Below are 13,928 nucleotides of genomic sequence, written 5' to 3'. Positions count from 1 at the left end.
CGGCGCCGGGATTTGAACCCGAGTTTTCAGCTCTACGTGCTGATGCTTTATCCACTAAGCCACACCGGATACCACCCCGGCGTCGGACAGAATCGTCTCAGATTAAGTTCCAACTCTTGGGTTCCCTCTAGTGGCCGCCCTCTGCACTACGTCATAGATGTCTATGAACGTAGGACTGAAGTCCACACATGTGCTGAGGTGCACTCGTTATGAGTGACTAGTTGGCCGGAATCCGACGGAATAAGCGCCGTCTTAAATTACGAAGTGATTTACGCATGTCATATATATATATATATATATATATATATATATTATTTTAATGTACCGAAGTACATATGATATTTCCATGCAGATATTCTGCGTCATCATACGATGAAAGAGTAATGGAACGGAGAAAAATTCTCCTCTTTCCATACTTAGCGCTTGCTGCCCGCGCAAGACGTCAAGGTCAGAAAAATGCGCTTGCTTCGACATCACTGGCCTATGTATTTCCACATAACAACGAGATAGGCTTGATCGTCGAGTAATTGAGGACTGAATATGGTAAACGATGAAAGTGTCACAATGTCAATTTCTGTTTCTTTGCATCAAACGATAGTAGGCTTACCTATGTGCCGTGCTTTGTAACCTGATAAACGTGGAATGTGCCAGATCCATCCGGTTTAGTCATAATTTTTGTCGTAAGATTTCCCTAATGATGAAAAGGCCTATCTCAGTCGAGTGACTCTGGGGAACGCTGGAAGTGCCTCTGCTAGGCGTGATGCCATCTGTAGTTGAAAGGGGCGGCCGGCTTGTTCTTATTTTATTGTATGATTGATTTTTAAAAAATCCAGCTTTTCTTACATCCTTATCCAAATTTTGTCGTGTTTGGTTTTGAGGGATATCTGTTATTTTTTAATGTAGCCTAATAGCCTACAGAATTTTTAAGTCTAATACAAAATACAAATTTGTAGGCCTAATAAGGTAAAATAAAGATTTCGAAAAGTAAAATAACAAAATTTTGTAGAATAAATCTTAGTATGTAGGCCCTAATTCATTTATCCCTAATGCTCATTATTTTTTCATAACAATTAGCCTATTCATTAGCCTAATTCTACCAATATACAGTAGGCCTATAAGTTATAGGCTATTATTTCAGTGCAATAAAATATGTTTCTTAATAAAATATGTAGAAATGGTGAACGGTGAAAGTGCCTTAATAAAATATGTGGAAATGGTGAACGATGAAAGTGCCAGAATTATGGAAAAATACTGTTTGGCAAGATTCCCACACATTTTGTTTGAGACACTTTAATCTTTTACCGTATTGAGTCCCCAATTATTGTGTACAGCCTATGTAATTAGATCTAATATCAAGCATAAATGATTGTGATTTGAACTTACACTTCTACCTGCTAGGAGAGACACGAAAATTTCTATTCCGCTGAATGTGCCGACGTCAGTACTCTGTACGGACATGACTTTCTCAGTAGCGTTTAACTTATTTAAGTTATTTATTTATTTAGGCCTATTTATATATTAAGCGGAGCCGTCCCGTGTGCCCCGTCGTGCAGCAGGAAGAAGTAGAGAGCACACCCGCTAGCGCCTACGAACGCACCATAGTGCAGTGTGTTCTCCGCGGGTAACAGACGCTAGTCACAGGGTGCTCTGTGCTGATGACCGCTGCTCTAGAGCGAAGTTAAAAGTAAAGGTGATAGTGCATCTCCTTGCTTTAGTCCACAGTGCATTGGAAACACATCTGATAGAAATTGACCTATAAAGGCCCTGCTGTACGTTTCATTGAGACATTTTAATTAATCGAACTAGTTTCATGAGAATACCAAATTCAATAAGAATATTATATAAAACTTCTCTCTTAATCGATTCTCATGCCATTTTCAAAATATAAATAGGCCTAACTGATGTACTGTAATTTTATAGGTTAACTTACTCCCATTTTTCTACAATATCTGTCGAATACAAATATTTGGTCAATAGTTGATCTATTACGCCTAAAACCACACCGATGATCCCCGATAAATTTCATCTACATATGGAATTAACCTCCACAAAAGAATATTCGACAAAATTGTGTGTGACGACAACAAAAGTGATATTGTCCCCCTTCTTAAAGATAGATACCTACAATTATGGACCCCTTCCATTGTTCTGGTACAATTTCCTTTTCCCAAATAGCAAGTAAAGTATCACTATTGATGTTAATAAATTTTGAAGGAAACCGAAGTAAAATAACAGTAACTACCAGGGATGAATCAGCCGATATGTGTCTTTTACTTCAATACAATTCCCGTAACCTATGCAAATAAATACATTACGTTATTGTGATATACCTCTTTATAATCATATTTGTTAATTTGACTAAATCTGCATTAACGAACAAAGTACTTCTGTGTACGATGACAGTGAGAACTTTATTTATGAAAGTAGAAATATAATGCAACTTACCAAGTTATCGTCTTGCGATGAAGACTAAATGCCTGGCAGTTATCTCTATCCCTGTAGTTTAGAAGTTGCACCACAGACAGCGAAATAAGACGAATCCAAGTTGTGCAAGCTGCAAGGTCAACTTTTCCCATAAAAACTAAAAGGCAGGAAGGGAGTTTCGTATGTCAGGAATTATATTGGCATTCTCCTCACATCTGTATCGTGTTCGGTGTGGTGCGCGGAGTGTTTCATTATTCTTGGAATAAATGTGCTTGTAAAGATTTGAATTCTGTGAATTTTGTAAGTAAAATTATCCAGTAGCAATCTGTGATGCGTGTGTCGCCATAAAGGATATTGATTTATTATGTGCTAGATAACACAGACTGTTCTATGTGTATTAATATTTGAAAATGGAAGGAACGAAGATTCCGGATCTTAAAAGGTAATAATGCAATGCCTTGATCATTATGCTTATAGATAAAAATTATATTGAGTGTTAAAATACAGCATAAAAATGTTGTGTCATTAGGACATAGGCCTAGTGATGTGTAGTATTGTTCATGAATATCATAAATAATTACGTTGCAATTTTAGTATTGCGTTTATAGATAGATACTGCGTCCGAATTTTATAATCAAGCATTCTACTTCTTCCACATGTAATACATTGCTAGTGGTTTCAGAAAAGCGACGAGTATATTTTTAATAATATAATTCTTTGTATAATTTATTAACTTTTGTTTAAATTTTTATCTCTGTATTTATACGAAAATAAAATGAGTATTCCAATGTATTGCAATGTTCCATTATTAACGATAGATGTGTAGAAATTTAATGTGTCTTATTATGTGATATATTCTACAAATGTTTTCATAGTTTGTTAGCAATTCGTAACAGTCTTACGTTGTAGGTTGCACTATTCTCTTCACAGTTTACGTGGAAATATGAGATAATATTGGGTAGCGCGGTGTGATGAAATCTAACCATAATAATGTTCGCGTTCATACGGTAAACACAGAGTGTGTCACTATTTTAACTGATGATTATTCATGCTATGGTAATTGTGAATTACAGGAGCGCCACTTCTTACCTTTTTCAAAATCGCTGAAATAAACTATAAAATTAAAGTATTAAAAAAAATCGTGTTAGAAGATTGAATTTGTGTATTTTTGGTCCAGGGAGCATCCGCTTTTTGGTGCAAAGATAATTCGTTTGGCGTGTTTCTCAATTGAAATTATGAAATGGCGTTCCTATGCTTCACATTTAATAAGTTTACAATAATAGACGTTTTGCAACGTTGTTGGATGGGGAGGAGGGAGTTTAGAAGTACAGCGGGTGGAAGGTGGTTTAGAAGTACACAGTACAGCTCAAGCGGGGTGGAGGGAATCCAACAGATGCTCTGTTCTAATGCAGGAGCGACCGTGACAATACTGTTGTTTACATAAAACGAGCAGCAAATACAAACTTTCAATGTCGTTAATAGAACATTATGGTAAATTTACATTTTATGTAACAATATTGCTCCTTTTTTATTGTACGTCTAAAAAATAAACTAATGATTTTCTGGACAAAATCACACAAACATTTTTTTTTATGCAACATTTTAATCTCTCCCGCTTCCGTAAATCAGTATCATTTTTAAACAAATTCCTGGTTGTGTGACTTTGGAAATGGGGTAAGCAACTCCTAGTTTTGAAAAATCGTTGAGAATCTGCTACAAAAGTTCTCCGATTAGGTAACCTTCTTTGAGGAAAACGTTGACGGTATATCTTCTTGCCTTACTTGAATTACGACGAGTTTCTCCATAAATTAATAACATATGATATTCCTAAACTGTGAATGACATTGTAAATTGTTTATGGAATATCCTGTACCGAACTGTCATCCGCTCGGCAGTAGACCTATGCACAGGGAGCTTGAACTCAGCTGACTCGTACTTACGTCTGTGCAGAGTACTGCCTGCTGAACACGTTGCCACGTCTCTCACGCCAGAATATTAACAAATTTAAGCATGCATTTTTATTTAATTTCACGAAAACGTAATGGAACAAACAAATATTTATTTAAACTAATATTAACTCTTTGCTAGATATACCTACTGATGTAGCCTATTTGTCTTCGTAATTTTACTAAAGATGTAAGCAGTATAACGCAAATAAAATAAAAAAGAAATATTTTTTCTGGGACAAATATCAAGTTTTGACCCTATGTTGTATGGACATTTTTGATCCTGTAAACCAGCGGTCCTCAGCGCAGAACACCCTGGGGCTAGCGTCTCTTACCCGCGGAAAACACAGTGCACCATGGTGCACTCGTAGCTGCTAGCGGGTATGCTCTCTACCGCTTCCTGCTGCACGACGGTGCTCACGGGACGGCACCGCTTACCCTTTGCACATTCAGCGAGTGCTGACGACCACTGCTGTAAACTGTCCACAACGACTGTGAAAAGGACAGAACTTATACCCCTTACACTCTGTATTGATATTGCGTCCGAGGTTTAGAACCAAGCATTCTAATTCTTCTCTTCATTGTTTACGTGGAAATAGCCTATGAGATAATATTGGGTAGCGCGATATTATGAAACCATATTAATGTTCGCGTGCAGTGTATATATACATGACACATTACACACAGGCTCGATTGACATAGACTAACAAAATCGCAAAGCAAGGAGTAGAACTCTTCTAAAAAAAACCTGGCTAAACGTGAAGACTTCATATGACGAATGTAATGCAGATACGCGGAAAGTTTTTAAATCATAATTGTTGTTTTTGTATAACATTGCTCGACGTAGCCTACATTTTGACAGCGAAAGGTTAATATCGAACAGCAGCAAAACTTGCTTTCATGATTATCTTTTTAAAATACTTCCTCATAATACTGTCGTGAGAGTTCTTATGACTAGGAGTTTATATCTCGTAGTAAATTTTAAGCTTTACTATTAAACAGAACTATGATGCAGTTTATTGTAATGATGTCATTTTGCTTGAAGTGTGATACTTTCCCAGTAATTTTGTACGAAGTCCGAAGAATAAAATACTGGTGGTACCTTTAGATCAAAGTAGGCTTAAGTGCACAATACCGGAGCGGGCGTCTGGTAATTGCGTAGAAGATGCCAGCTGTTCACATGTGCCACTTTTGAACTACTCTCAAATCTCGTAGGCATTATTGTTTTTTTTTTATTACTGGGTTATTTTACGACGCTGTATCAACATCTCAGGTTATTTAGCGTCTGAATGAAATGAAGGTGATAATACCGGTGAAATGAGTCCGGGGTTCAGCACAGAAAGTTACCCAGCATTTGCTCGTATTGGGTTGAGGGAAAACCTCGGAAAAATCTCAACCAGGTAACTTGCCCCGACCGGGATTCGAACCCGGGCCAGCTGGTTTCGCGGCCAGACGCGCTGACCGTTACTCCACAGGTGTTGACGGCATTATTGTTAACTCTGACAATTTTATCTATGTTTGTTATGCATTATGTTGGTTTTTGACGTCTGTATAGAAGGGTTATGGCGAAGGTATCTTGGGGGCAGAGGAGGCTACAAGCCCCCGGCTGTATCGTAAATGCAATGAATATCGTCTTTGCAGGTATGTGGAAGCATTGACACACAAATATATAGGCCTATAGATAATATGTAATTTTAGTGCCAGATAATATGTAGTTTTAGTGCTAGGTAATATGTAATTTTAGTGCTCACCTTGAATCTAATTCACGTCTTCATTCGTACTTTTGAATTGTCGATGTGATGTTTTGTAGTAATAAATCATTATTAACATTAACCTATACGGATATCGTTCGTAACATTGATGTAGGTACACTGCACTGACGGTTCACTGCTCTCTGTTTACTGTTGATTTCACTCAACGCTGGTTAACTGTGTCGTGTTGAGGGAACGTCTGCTTGAACTCTGTTTCAATGCTCGGAATTAACATCGTTGTTGATGCCATCTAGTGTGGAGTTTCTATTACTGAAGGTGTATTTATGTAGGAGATATAGAGCAGGGTTGGGCAGAATTATGCACTCTGTGCTTGCACCACAGTCTACTATATACAGTCACGAAGCTTGAGTTTTGAGGTGCTAGAAACAATAGACTGTGACGGCACTATTTTGCATTGCCTGTAATGAGGCGATATTAGCGATCCTAGTGGTGAGCAACTATGTAATGTTTGCATATTTACTACGTATTGAGCTTCGCGACTGTATATACTAGACTGTGCTTGCACGGTGCAGGCCCTACTACGAGAGAAGTGAGCTTATAGAGTGCACGAAAACCGGTTTATTCAAGTTGCGTACGTACTATATGTTTCAAAAGAAAATGTTATTCTACCAAACTGAATAAGCACACAAAGTAATGAAACACTTCCTTAAACACAAAACAAAACATGTCTGTTGCACGTTAATTCATATTACTCAATTTCTCAAGATTTGGAGAAACTGTCTTAGCACAAGCTATGCGAAGAACTGCCGTTAAAAGCCGTCATTTCTTGTTTGAGATTTGTTTATTTTCGTAATAGAAAATCACTGTTCACATCTGTAAGTGGAACCAAATAAACACAAAACATTCTCACACAGCTTATGCAGATACTATCAGTCCGCAAGCAATGATACGTATTTATTTATTTAAAATAACAATACAGTATGTAAAGAAATCCACTCATAAAAAGTATGTTTTTTATTTTGCATAATGTGATTATGTTTGGTTTTTAGGGCTTCATGTTACCTATTATTTGCAATGTATTAGGTACTGGTAGATTACTTTTTATAATTGATAGCATTCCCTTTATTAATTGAAGAATGACTTATAAATTCAATGTAATTTGGCTACCTTTGCGCATTATATTTTGCGTGGTTACTTATGTCCTGTGGTCTAAAAGTACCGGTAAAATAATTTTCGATTCTCTAAAACTTAACAACAGGTCTATACTGATTATCACATATTTATTTCACTTAAGAATTTGATTATAATAAGAACTTGTGTAATCAAGGTGCATGTATTTACGTCTTGTGATCTAAGAGTAATGTATGTTAATATAATTTTTGATTCTCTGAAACCTAACAATATGCTGATTAACGTAAAATTATACATTCTACTGGGTGTCCAGTTCAAAGCGTGTCATGACTCGCTGTATGCCGTCATGTGGCTAGTTGATGAGCCTAGAGAATTCAATCTTCCTACACTTCCGCAGAGGTGTATTACATATGTGCCAGAGAAGTTGCCTAGCAAGTACGGCGTTCATTCAGAAGAATACTTACCGATACGTACGGTAACGCCGGTAGTGGCAGGAATGTGAACTGTTTCGAAACATGTACCGAGGTGAGTTTTTTCTTACTGTCGGGATATGGGGAGAGGGTTAAGACGACTATTTACGTATTTGTTGACATTAATTTCGACGGTCAACATGGGCACGGAGCATTTGATTTGTGTTGTGGAATGTTGCCGTACGCAACCGATGATAACAAATACCCTGCGTACGACTTGGCCGCGAAAAGCACAGTTCGAAAGAGGTTATGGTAGCACACCTTACAGACCGTCATCTGTTGCTACGACGTTCAAGTTATACCGTACACGTTATCAAGTACAGATTGAACGCCTTGATTAATAGGCAACTTCTGTGACACAAAAGCTGAAACTCGCTTCAAATCGCTGACTCATCAACAGTGACGTCATGACACACTTTGAAATGAACACCCAATATAATGTGTATTGTGTAGGGCTATTTATGGATGTATGAACATGTTTTCTATCAATTGCTGCGTACGTATTTTCTTTCCTTTAATGCTCTGACCCACATCAATGAAACTTTGAATATATTTATTTTGTCCTAATTTTACATTAAACGTCGAAAATGGCCATAATCTGTCAATTTTAGATCATCACAGCGTTAAATTGTGTGATTTATGTACTGCTATTATGCGTCTGCTCTTCATCATCATGGCGGCAAGCGCAGCGTTCAATTTGTCTCGGTTTCCTCGTTCCGCGCAGCCGAGACTGTAGGGACTTAAACTAATCTGTTGTCAAGCATTTTATATTACTTCCGTCGTGTGAACTGAAGCCTTCGGTGGAATGAGGGATGGACTTCAGAGTCTATTCCAAACTACAACACTCAAACTTCACTGTCATTCATTTATTCAGTAGGTAATTACAACTGATCTATTTGCTTAGAAAATGAATTAACAGACCTATTGGTAAAGAGGAAATTAAAATGCAATCCAAATGATCTAAAAGTTCTTCAAAGTATTAAAAATGACCAATAAATTGCGAAAAAAAAAATATAAAATTGACTTATCAGTTCAAAAACATAAAAAAATGCAATATAAGGAATTATTTTTTACGTTGATATTAACATAGGAAGGATTTCTATATTAATAGACATCGTCCTAGTGTGAAAAATAAGAGGATGACTTTTCATCAACATTCGCCCCTACTTAGCCTATATTCCATGATCACAGACTACTACTTACTTACTTACTGGCTTTTAAGGAACCCGGAGGTTCATTGCCGCCCTCACATAAGCCCGCCATTGGTCCCTATCCTGAGCAAGATTAATCCAGTCTCTACCATCATATCCCACCTCCCTCAAATCAATTTTAATATTATCTTCCCACCTGCGTCTCGACTTCCCCAAAGGTCTTTTTCCCTTCGGCCTCCCAACTAACACTCTATATGCATTTCTGGATTCGCCCATATGTGCTACATGTCCTGCCCATCTCAAACGTCTGGATTTATGTTCCTAATTATGTCAGGTGAAGAATACAATGCGTGCAGTTCTGCGTTGTGTAACTTTCTCCATTCTCCTGTAACTTCATCCCTCTTAGCCCCAAATATTTTCCTAAGAACCTTATTCTCAAACACCCTTAATCTCTGTTCCTCTCTCAAAGTGAGAGTCCAAGTTTCACAACCATACAGAACAACCGGTAATATAACTGTTTTATAAATTCTAACTTTCAGATTTTTTGACAGAAGACTAGATGACAAAAGCTTCTCAACCGAATAATAACACGCATTTCCCATATTTATTCTGCGCTTAATTTCCTCACGAGTGTCATTTATATTTGTTACTGTTGCTCCAAGATATTTGAATTTTTCCACCTCTTCGAAAGATAAATCTCCAATTTTTATAGTTCCATTTCGTAAAATATTCGATCACAGATTACTGCAGCACTAAATTCCTCAGCATACGACAGGCAAACACCACCCTCTCGCTGATCCTCTACAGTCTACAGGCAGAAGTTATCAACACAGACATTATGTAAACATCACCCTCTCGCTGACTCTATACAAGCAAAGGGAATCAACTCGGACGTTAGGTAAACATAGGTAGAAATCAAATCTGGAATCCACTCAGACGTCATTCATCAGGATTTGGGGATCTATCCGGACGCGGTCCTCAGAGAGAGGGGAGGCACCACAGCCCCGGACCCGTGCACGTCCTGTCCCTACGAGCCTGCTCTGTCGGCGGGCAAGATGAGTCCACAGTTCCGCTCTCGGATCCAAGTTTGCGCGCATTCTAGAATCTGATACGGAAAGTTTTTTAATTGCTTATTTAACGACGCTGTATCAACTACAAGGTTATTTACCGTCGATGGAATTGGTGATGGCGAGATAATATTCGGCGAAATGAGGTAGAGGATTCGCCATAGATTAACTGACATTCACTTTACGGTTGGGAAAAATCTCTGTAAAAACCCAATCAGGTAATCAGCCCAAGCGGGAATCGAACCCACTCCCGAGCGCACTCCGAATCGGCTGGTAAGCGTCTCAGCTGTCTGAGCTACGCCGGTGGCGGTATGAAGTTCAAGGAATAATATAATACACTTGTTTTATTTGGTTATTTAACGACGCCGTATCAACTACTAGGTTATTTAGTGCTGATGGAATTGGTGATAGCGAGGTGGTATTTGGCGAAATGAGCTCGAGGATTCCCCACAGATTACCTGACATTCGTCTTACGTTTGGGGAAAATCTCGGACAAAACCAACTAATCAGCCCAAGCTGGAATGGAACAGAGAATAGAAGAGAACAATGGAAAACTAAAAAAATACCGAAAGTCTTCGTAAATATTTAAAAGTAAATACGAAACAGGTTATACAGGTATATGCAGTACTACAACTTATTTTATCACTAATGAATGAATGTAAGTTCTTGTTTGCTATAATTTTATGATAATCTGTAGCCCAAGCTTCTTCCGACCATGAAACTGAACAGAGGGTGATCAGTGAGGGGTGGGGAGGGGATGGATAAGGCGTGGTTTCCCTGCTTGCATTCCTGTCCCTCACTTAATCCCAAATTTCGATAATCCGAACAGATCCCTGTCCCAATTGGTTCGAACTAGCGAGGTTCTACTGTATAGCAGTAGCGGCCATTCGAATGAAGAAGGTGAAGAACATTTCACTTGTTATTTTGCGAGCCACTTGATTTATATTTCATGTATTAAATTATCCAATTTAAAAACTACAGCGCTATAAATCAATAAATGTCAAGTACAGCATCGCCAGGCTGTTTCAATATTCCCGCTGTTCACGTCTCAGTTCCTTGAGCGGCAGCGACGAGGCGATGATTCTCAGATTTAAAATATTATTTTGTTCTTCTATGTTAGGGTGGTTGCTATGACAACGACTGCGACATTTCCCCCCGCACTTCTACATTCTTCAAGAAACGGGTGTTGCTGTGACGAACACGTGTTTGGCCTTCAGCCCAGCCGGTGCGCTTTGTATAATGGGTGACACGGAGATTTACGACTACTTGTCTGGCCAGCAACATGGCCCGTCCTGAAGAAAATTCTTTCCTAAAAATTCTGCTTCGTCAATTCTTCTTCCCATATAGGTCCTATTATGTTTTATGTTTTTAATTTTTGTGCTGATATCTTCATTCCTTTAATTTTTTATTCTTCTCGCCACAATTTTACTGTTCCTCATAGGAAAATTCTATTAAAAATTAATACTATGAAAGCAATGGAAAGAAAGTTTGATATTCCGAACACAGCCTTTTTAGTGGAAGTTGAATGAATTTTTGCCTTTCCTCAGTCTGTTTTCGTCGTGTTTTGTGTCGGCAGGCCTATGTCGAGCTATTCAGTTATGATAGGCCTAATTTTTTAAATATAATTTATTTTACTTATCACTTTATTAGGTGAAGATATTAAGTGCATTTCAGTTTTTAATTAATTTCTAATAAGTGTGTTAGGACCTAACATATAGTTTTTGTATATGTGTAAATGAATCCGTTCAATGACACAGTGTGTACATTAATTCAAACCTCGTTTAATCGCTGGTGTGAGCAGTATAAGAGATATCTATTGTTTCTAGACAGAACTCAACCAATTTTAGACATAAACTGTAAAAAGTTAAACTCACAAGCTGGTAAATCATACGAACTTAATTTTACAACTTCATGGTACAGCAAGCATCACTGAGTGGTTGTGTGGGAGCCACTACATTGAAATACTATATTATTAGTCATGCCTACTACTTGGAGTTAAAAAACATGTGTGGAATGAAACTGGATTCAGTGATTTTCTAAAATAATGTTAGTCGTGCTCTACAAAAACATGAAAATTCGGCGGAACATTTTTTTAAAGCGCGTGCTGCAGTTCAAAAATTTACAGAAAAATATGAACACTATTGGGAATAACCTGAAAAAAAAAAGCTAGGCTATTGTTAGTGCAATATATTGAAAATGTTTGTTTAAACAGACATGTTATGCGGTCAGTCATCGACGCTGCTTTGTATTTAAACAAGCAGGAATTATCATTTCGGGGCCATGACGAAAGCACTTCTTCGCTTAATGTGGAAATTTCAGATGGTCTACTGCACTATGCTAGAATTTTGAACGTAGCAAAAAGTAGAAGTGAATTCTCAGGGAGAAAGTACAGACTGCGGCTACAGTGGAAAAAGTGATGTAGAACATGATCGTAATTACAGGATATTGTTCTTCGTCAGCCTTGCTGATACTTCCAAATTTGACAATTACCTTACTTACTTACTTATTTACTTACTTACTGGCTTTTAAGGAACCCGGAGGTTCATTACCGCCCTCACATAAGCCCGCCACTGGTCCCTATCCTGAGCAAGATTAATCCAGTCTCTATCATCATATTTCACCTCCCTCAAATCCATTTTAATATTATCTTCCCATCTACGTCTCGGTCTCCCTAAAGGTCTTTTTCCCTCCGGCCTCCCAACTAACACTCTATATGCATTTCTGGATTCGCCCATATGTGCTACATGCCCTGCCCATCTCAAACGTCTGGATTTAATGTTCCTAATTATGTCAGGTGAAGAATACAATGCGTGCAGTTCTGCGTTGTGTAACTTTCTCCATTCTGTAACTTCTTCCCTCTTAGCCCCAAATATTTTCCTAAGAACCTTATTCTCAAACACCCTTAACCTATGTTCCTCTCTCAAAGTGAGAGTCCAAGTTTCACAACCATAAAGAACAACCGGTAATATAACTGATTTATAAATTCTAACTTTCAGATTTTTTGACAGCAGACTGGATGATAAAAGTTTCTCAACCGAATAATAACAGGCATTTCCCATATTTATTCTGTGTTTAATTTCGTCCCGAGTATCATTTATATTTGTTACTGTTGCTCCCAGATATTTGAACGTCTCCACTTCTTCAAAAGATAAATTTCCAATTTTTATATTTCCATTTCGTACAATATTCTCGTCACGAGACATAATCATATACTTTGTCTTTTCGGGATTTACTTCCAAACCTATCGCTTTACTTGCTTCAGGTAAAATTTCCGTGTTTTCCCTAATCGTTTGTGTATTTTCTCCTAACATATTCACGTCATCCGCATAGACAAGCAGCTGATGTAACCCATTCAATTCCAAACCCCCTCTGTTATCTTGGACTTTCCTAATGGCATACTCTAGAGCAAAGTTAAAAAGTAAAGGAGATAGTGCATCTTCTTGCTTCAGCCCACAGTGAATTGGAAACGCATCTGACAGAAACTGACCTATACCAACTCTGCTGTACGTTTCACTGAGACACATTTTAATTAATCGAACTAGTTTCTTGGGAATACCAAATTCCATAAGAATATCATATAAAACTTCTCTCTTAACCGAGTCATATGCCTTTTTGAAATCTATGAATAACTGATGCACTATCCTTATACTCCCATTTTTTCTCCATTATCTGTCGAATACAACATATCTGGTCAATAGTCGATCTGTTACGCCTAAAACCACACTGATGATCCCCGATTATTTCATCTATATATGGAGTTAACCTTCTCAAAAGAATATTGGACAAAATAGACTTCTTCGTGACACAAAGATGTATTTGGAGAAGTGTATAAGTTATATTCCCTCATTTTAATACCACCGTCTTACTAGCGTACCGGTCGAGAGGAGCTTCTCGTGTTTAAAACGAATAAAAACAAAACAAAGAAACTCAATGTCACAGTAGAGACTGTCAGCGTTAGGGAATATTTCGCTCCAAAAAGATATGTTGGACAAGATGATGGAATCACAGCCCCTCCATGAGAACGTTA

At 37.8% G+C, this 13,928-nt stretch overlaps 1 protein-coding gene across 2 annotated transcripts in view; it reads left to right on the top strand.

Annotated features, from left to right (window-relative positions):
* LOC138710145 (uncharacterized) overlaps nucleotides 1–13,928 on the top strand; it is a 333,732-nt gene that overhangs the window by 218,664 nt on the left and 101,140 nt on the right. The window contains exon 1 of one of the 2 annotated variants that reach the window (XR_011335093.1): nucleotides 2,688–2,866. The exons of the other annotated variant lie outside the window; for it this stretch is intronic. The gene's annotated coding sequence lies outside the window, so the exon portion shown is untranslated. Of the gene's footprint in view, nucleotides 1–2,687; nucleotides 2,867–13,928 lie in introns of those variants that run through there. 2 annotated transcript variants of the gene reach the window in all.

This window comes from Periplaneta americana, chromosome 12 (assembly GCF_040183065.1).
Source record: "Periplaneta americana isolate PAMFEO1 chromosome 12, P.americana_PAMFEO1_priV1, whole genome shotgun sequence".
Classification (NCBI taxonomy): Eukaryota; Metazoa; Arthropoda; class Insecta; order Blattodea; family Blattidae; genus Periplaneta; species Periplaneta americana.
Note: the sequence above shows the minus strand (reverse complement) of the source record. Positions and strands in the feature narration are given on the sequence as shown.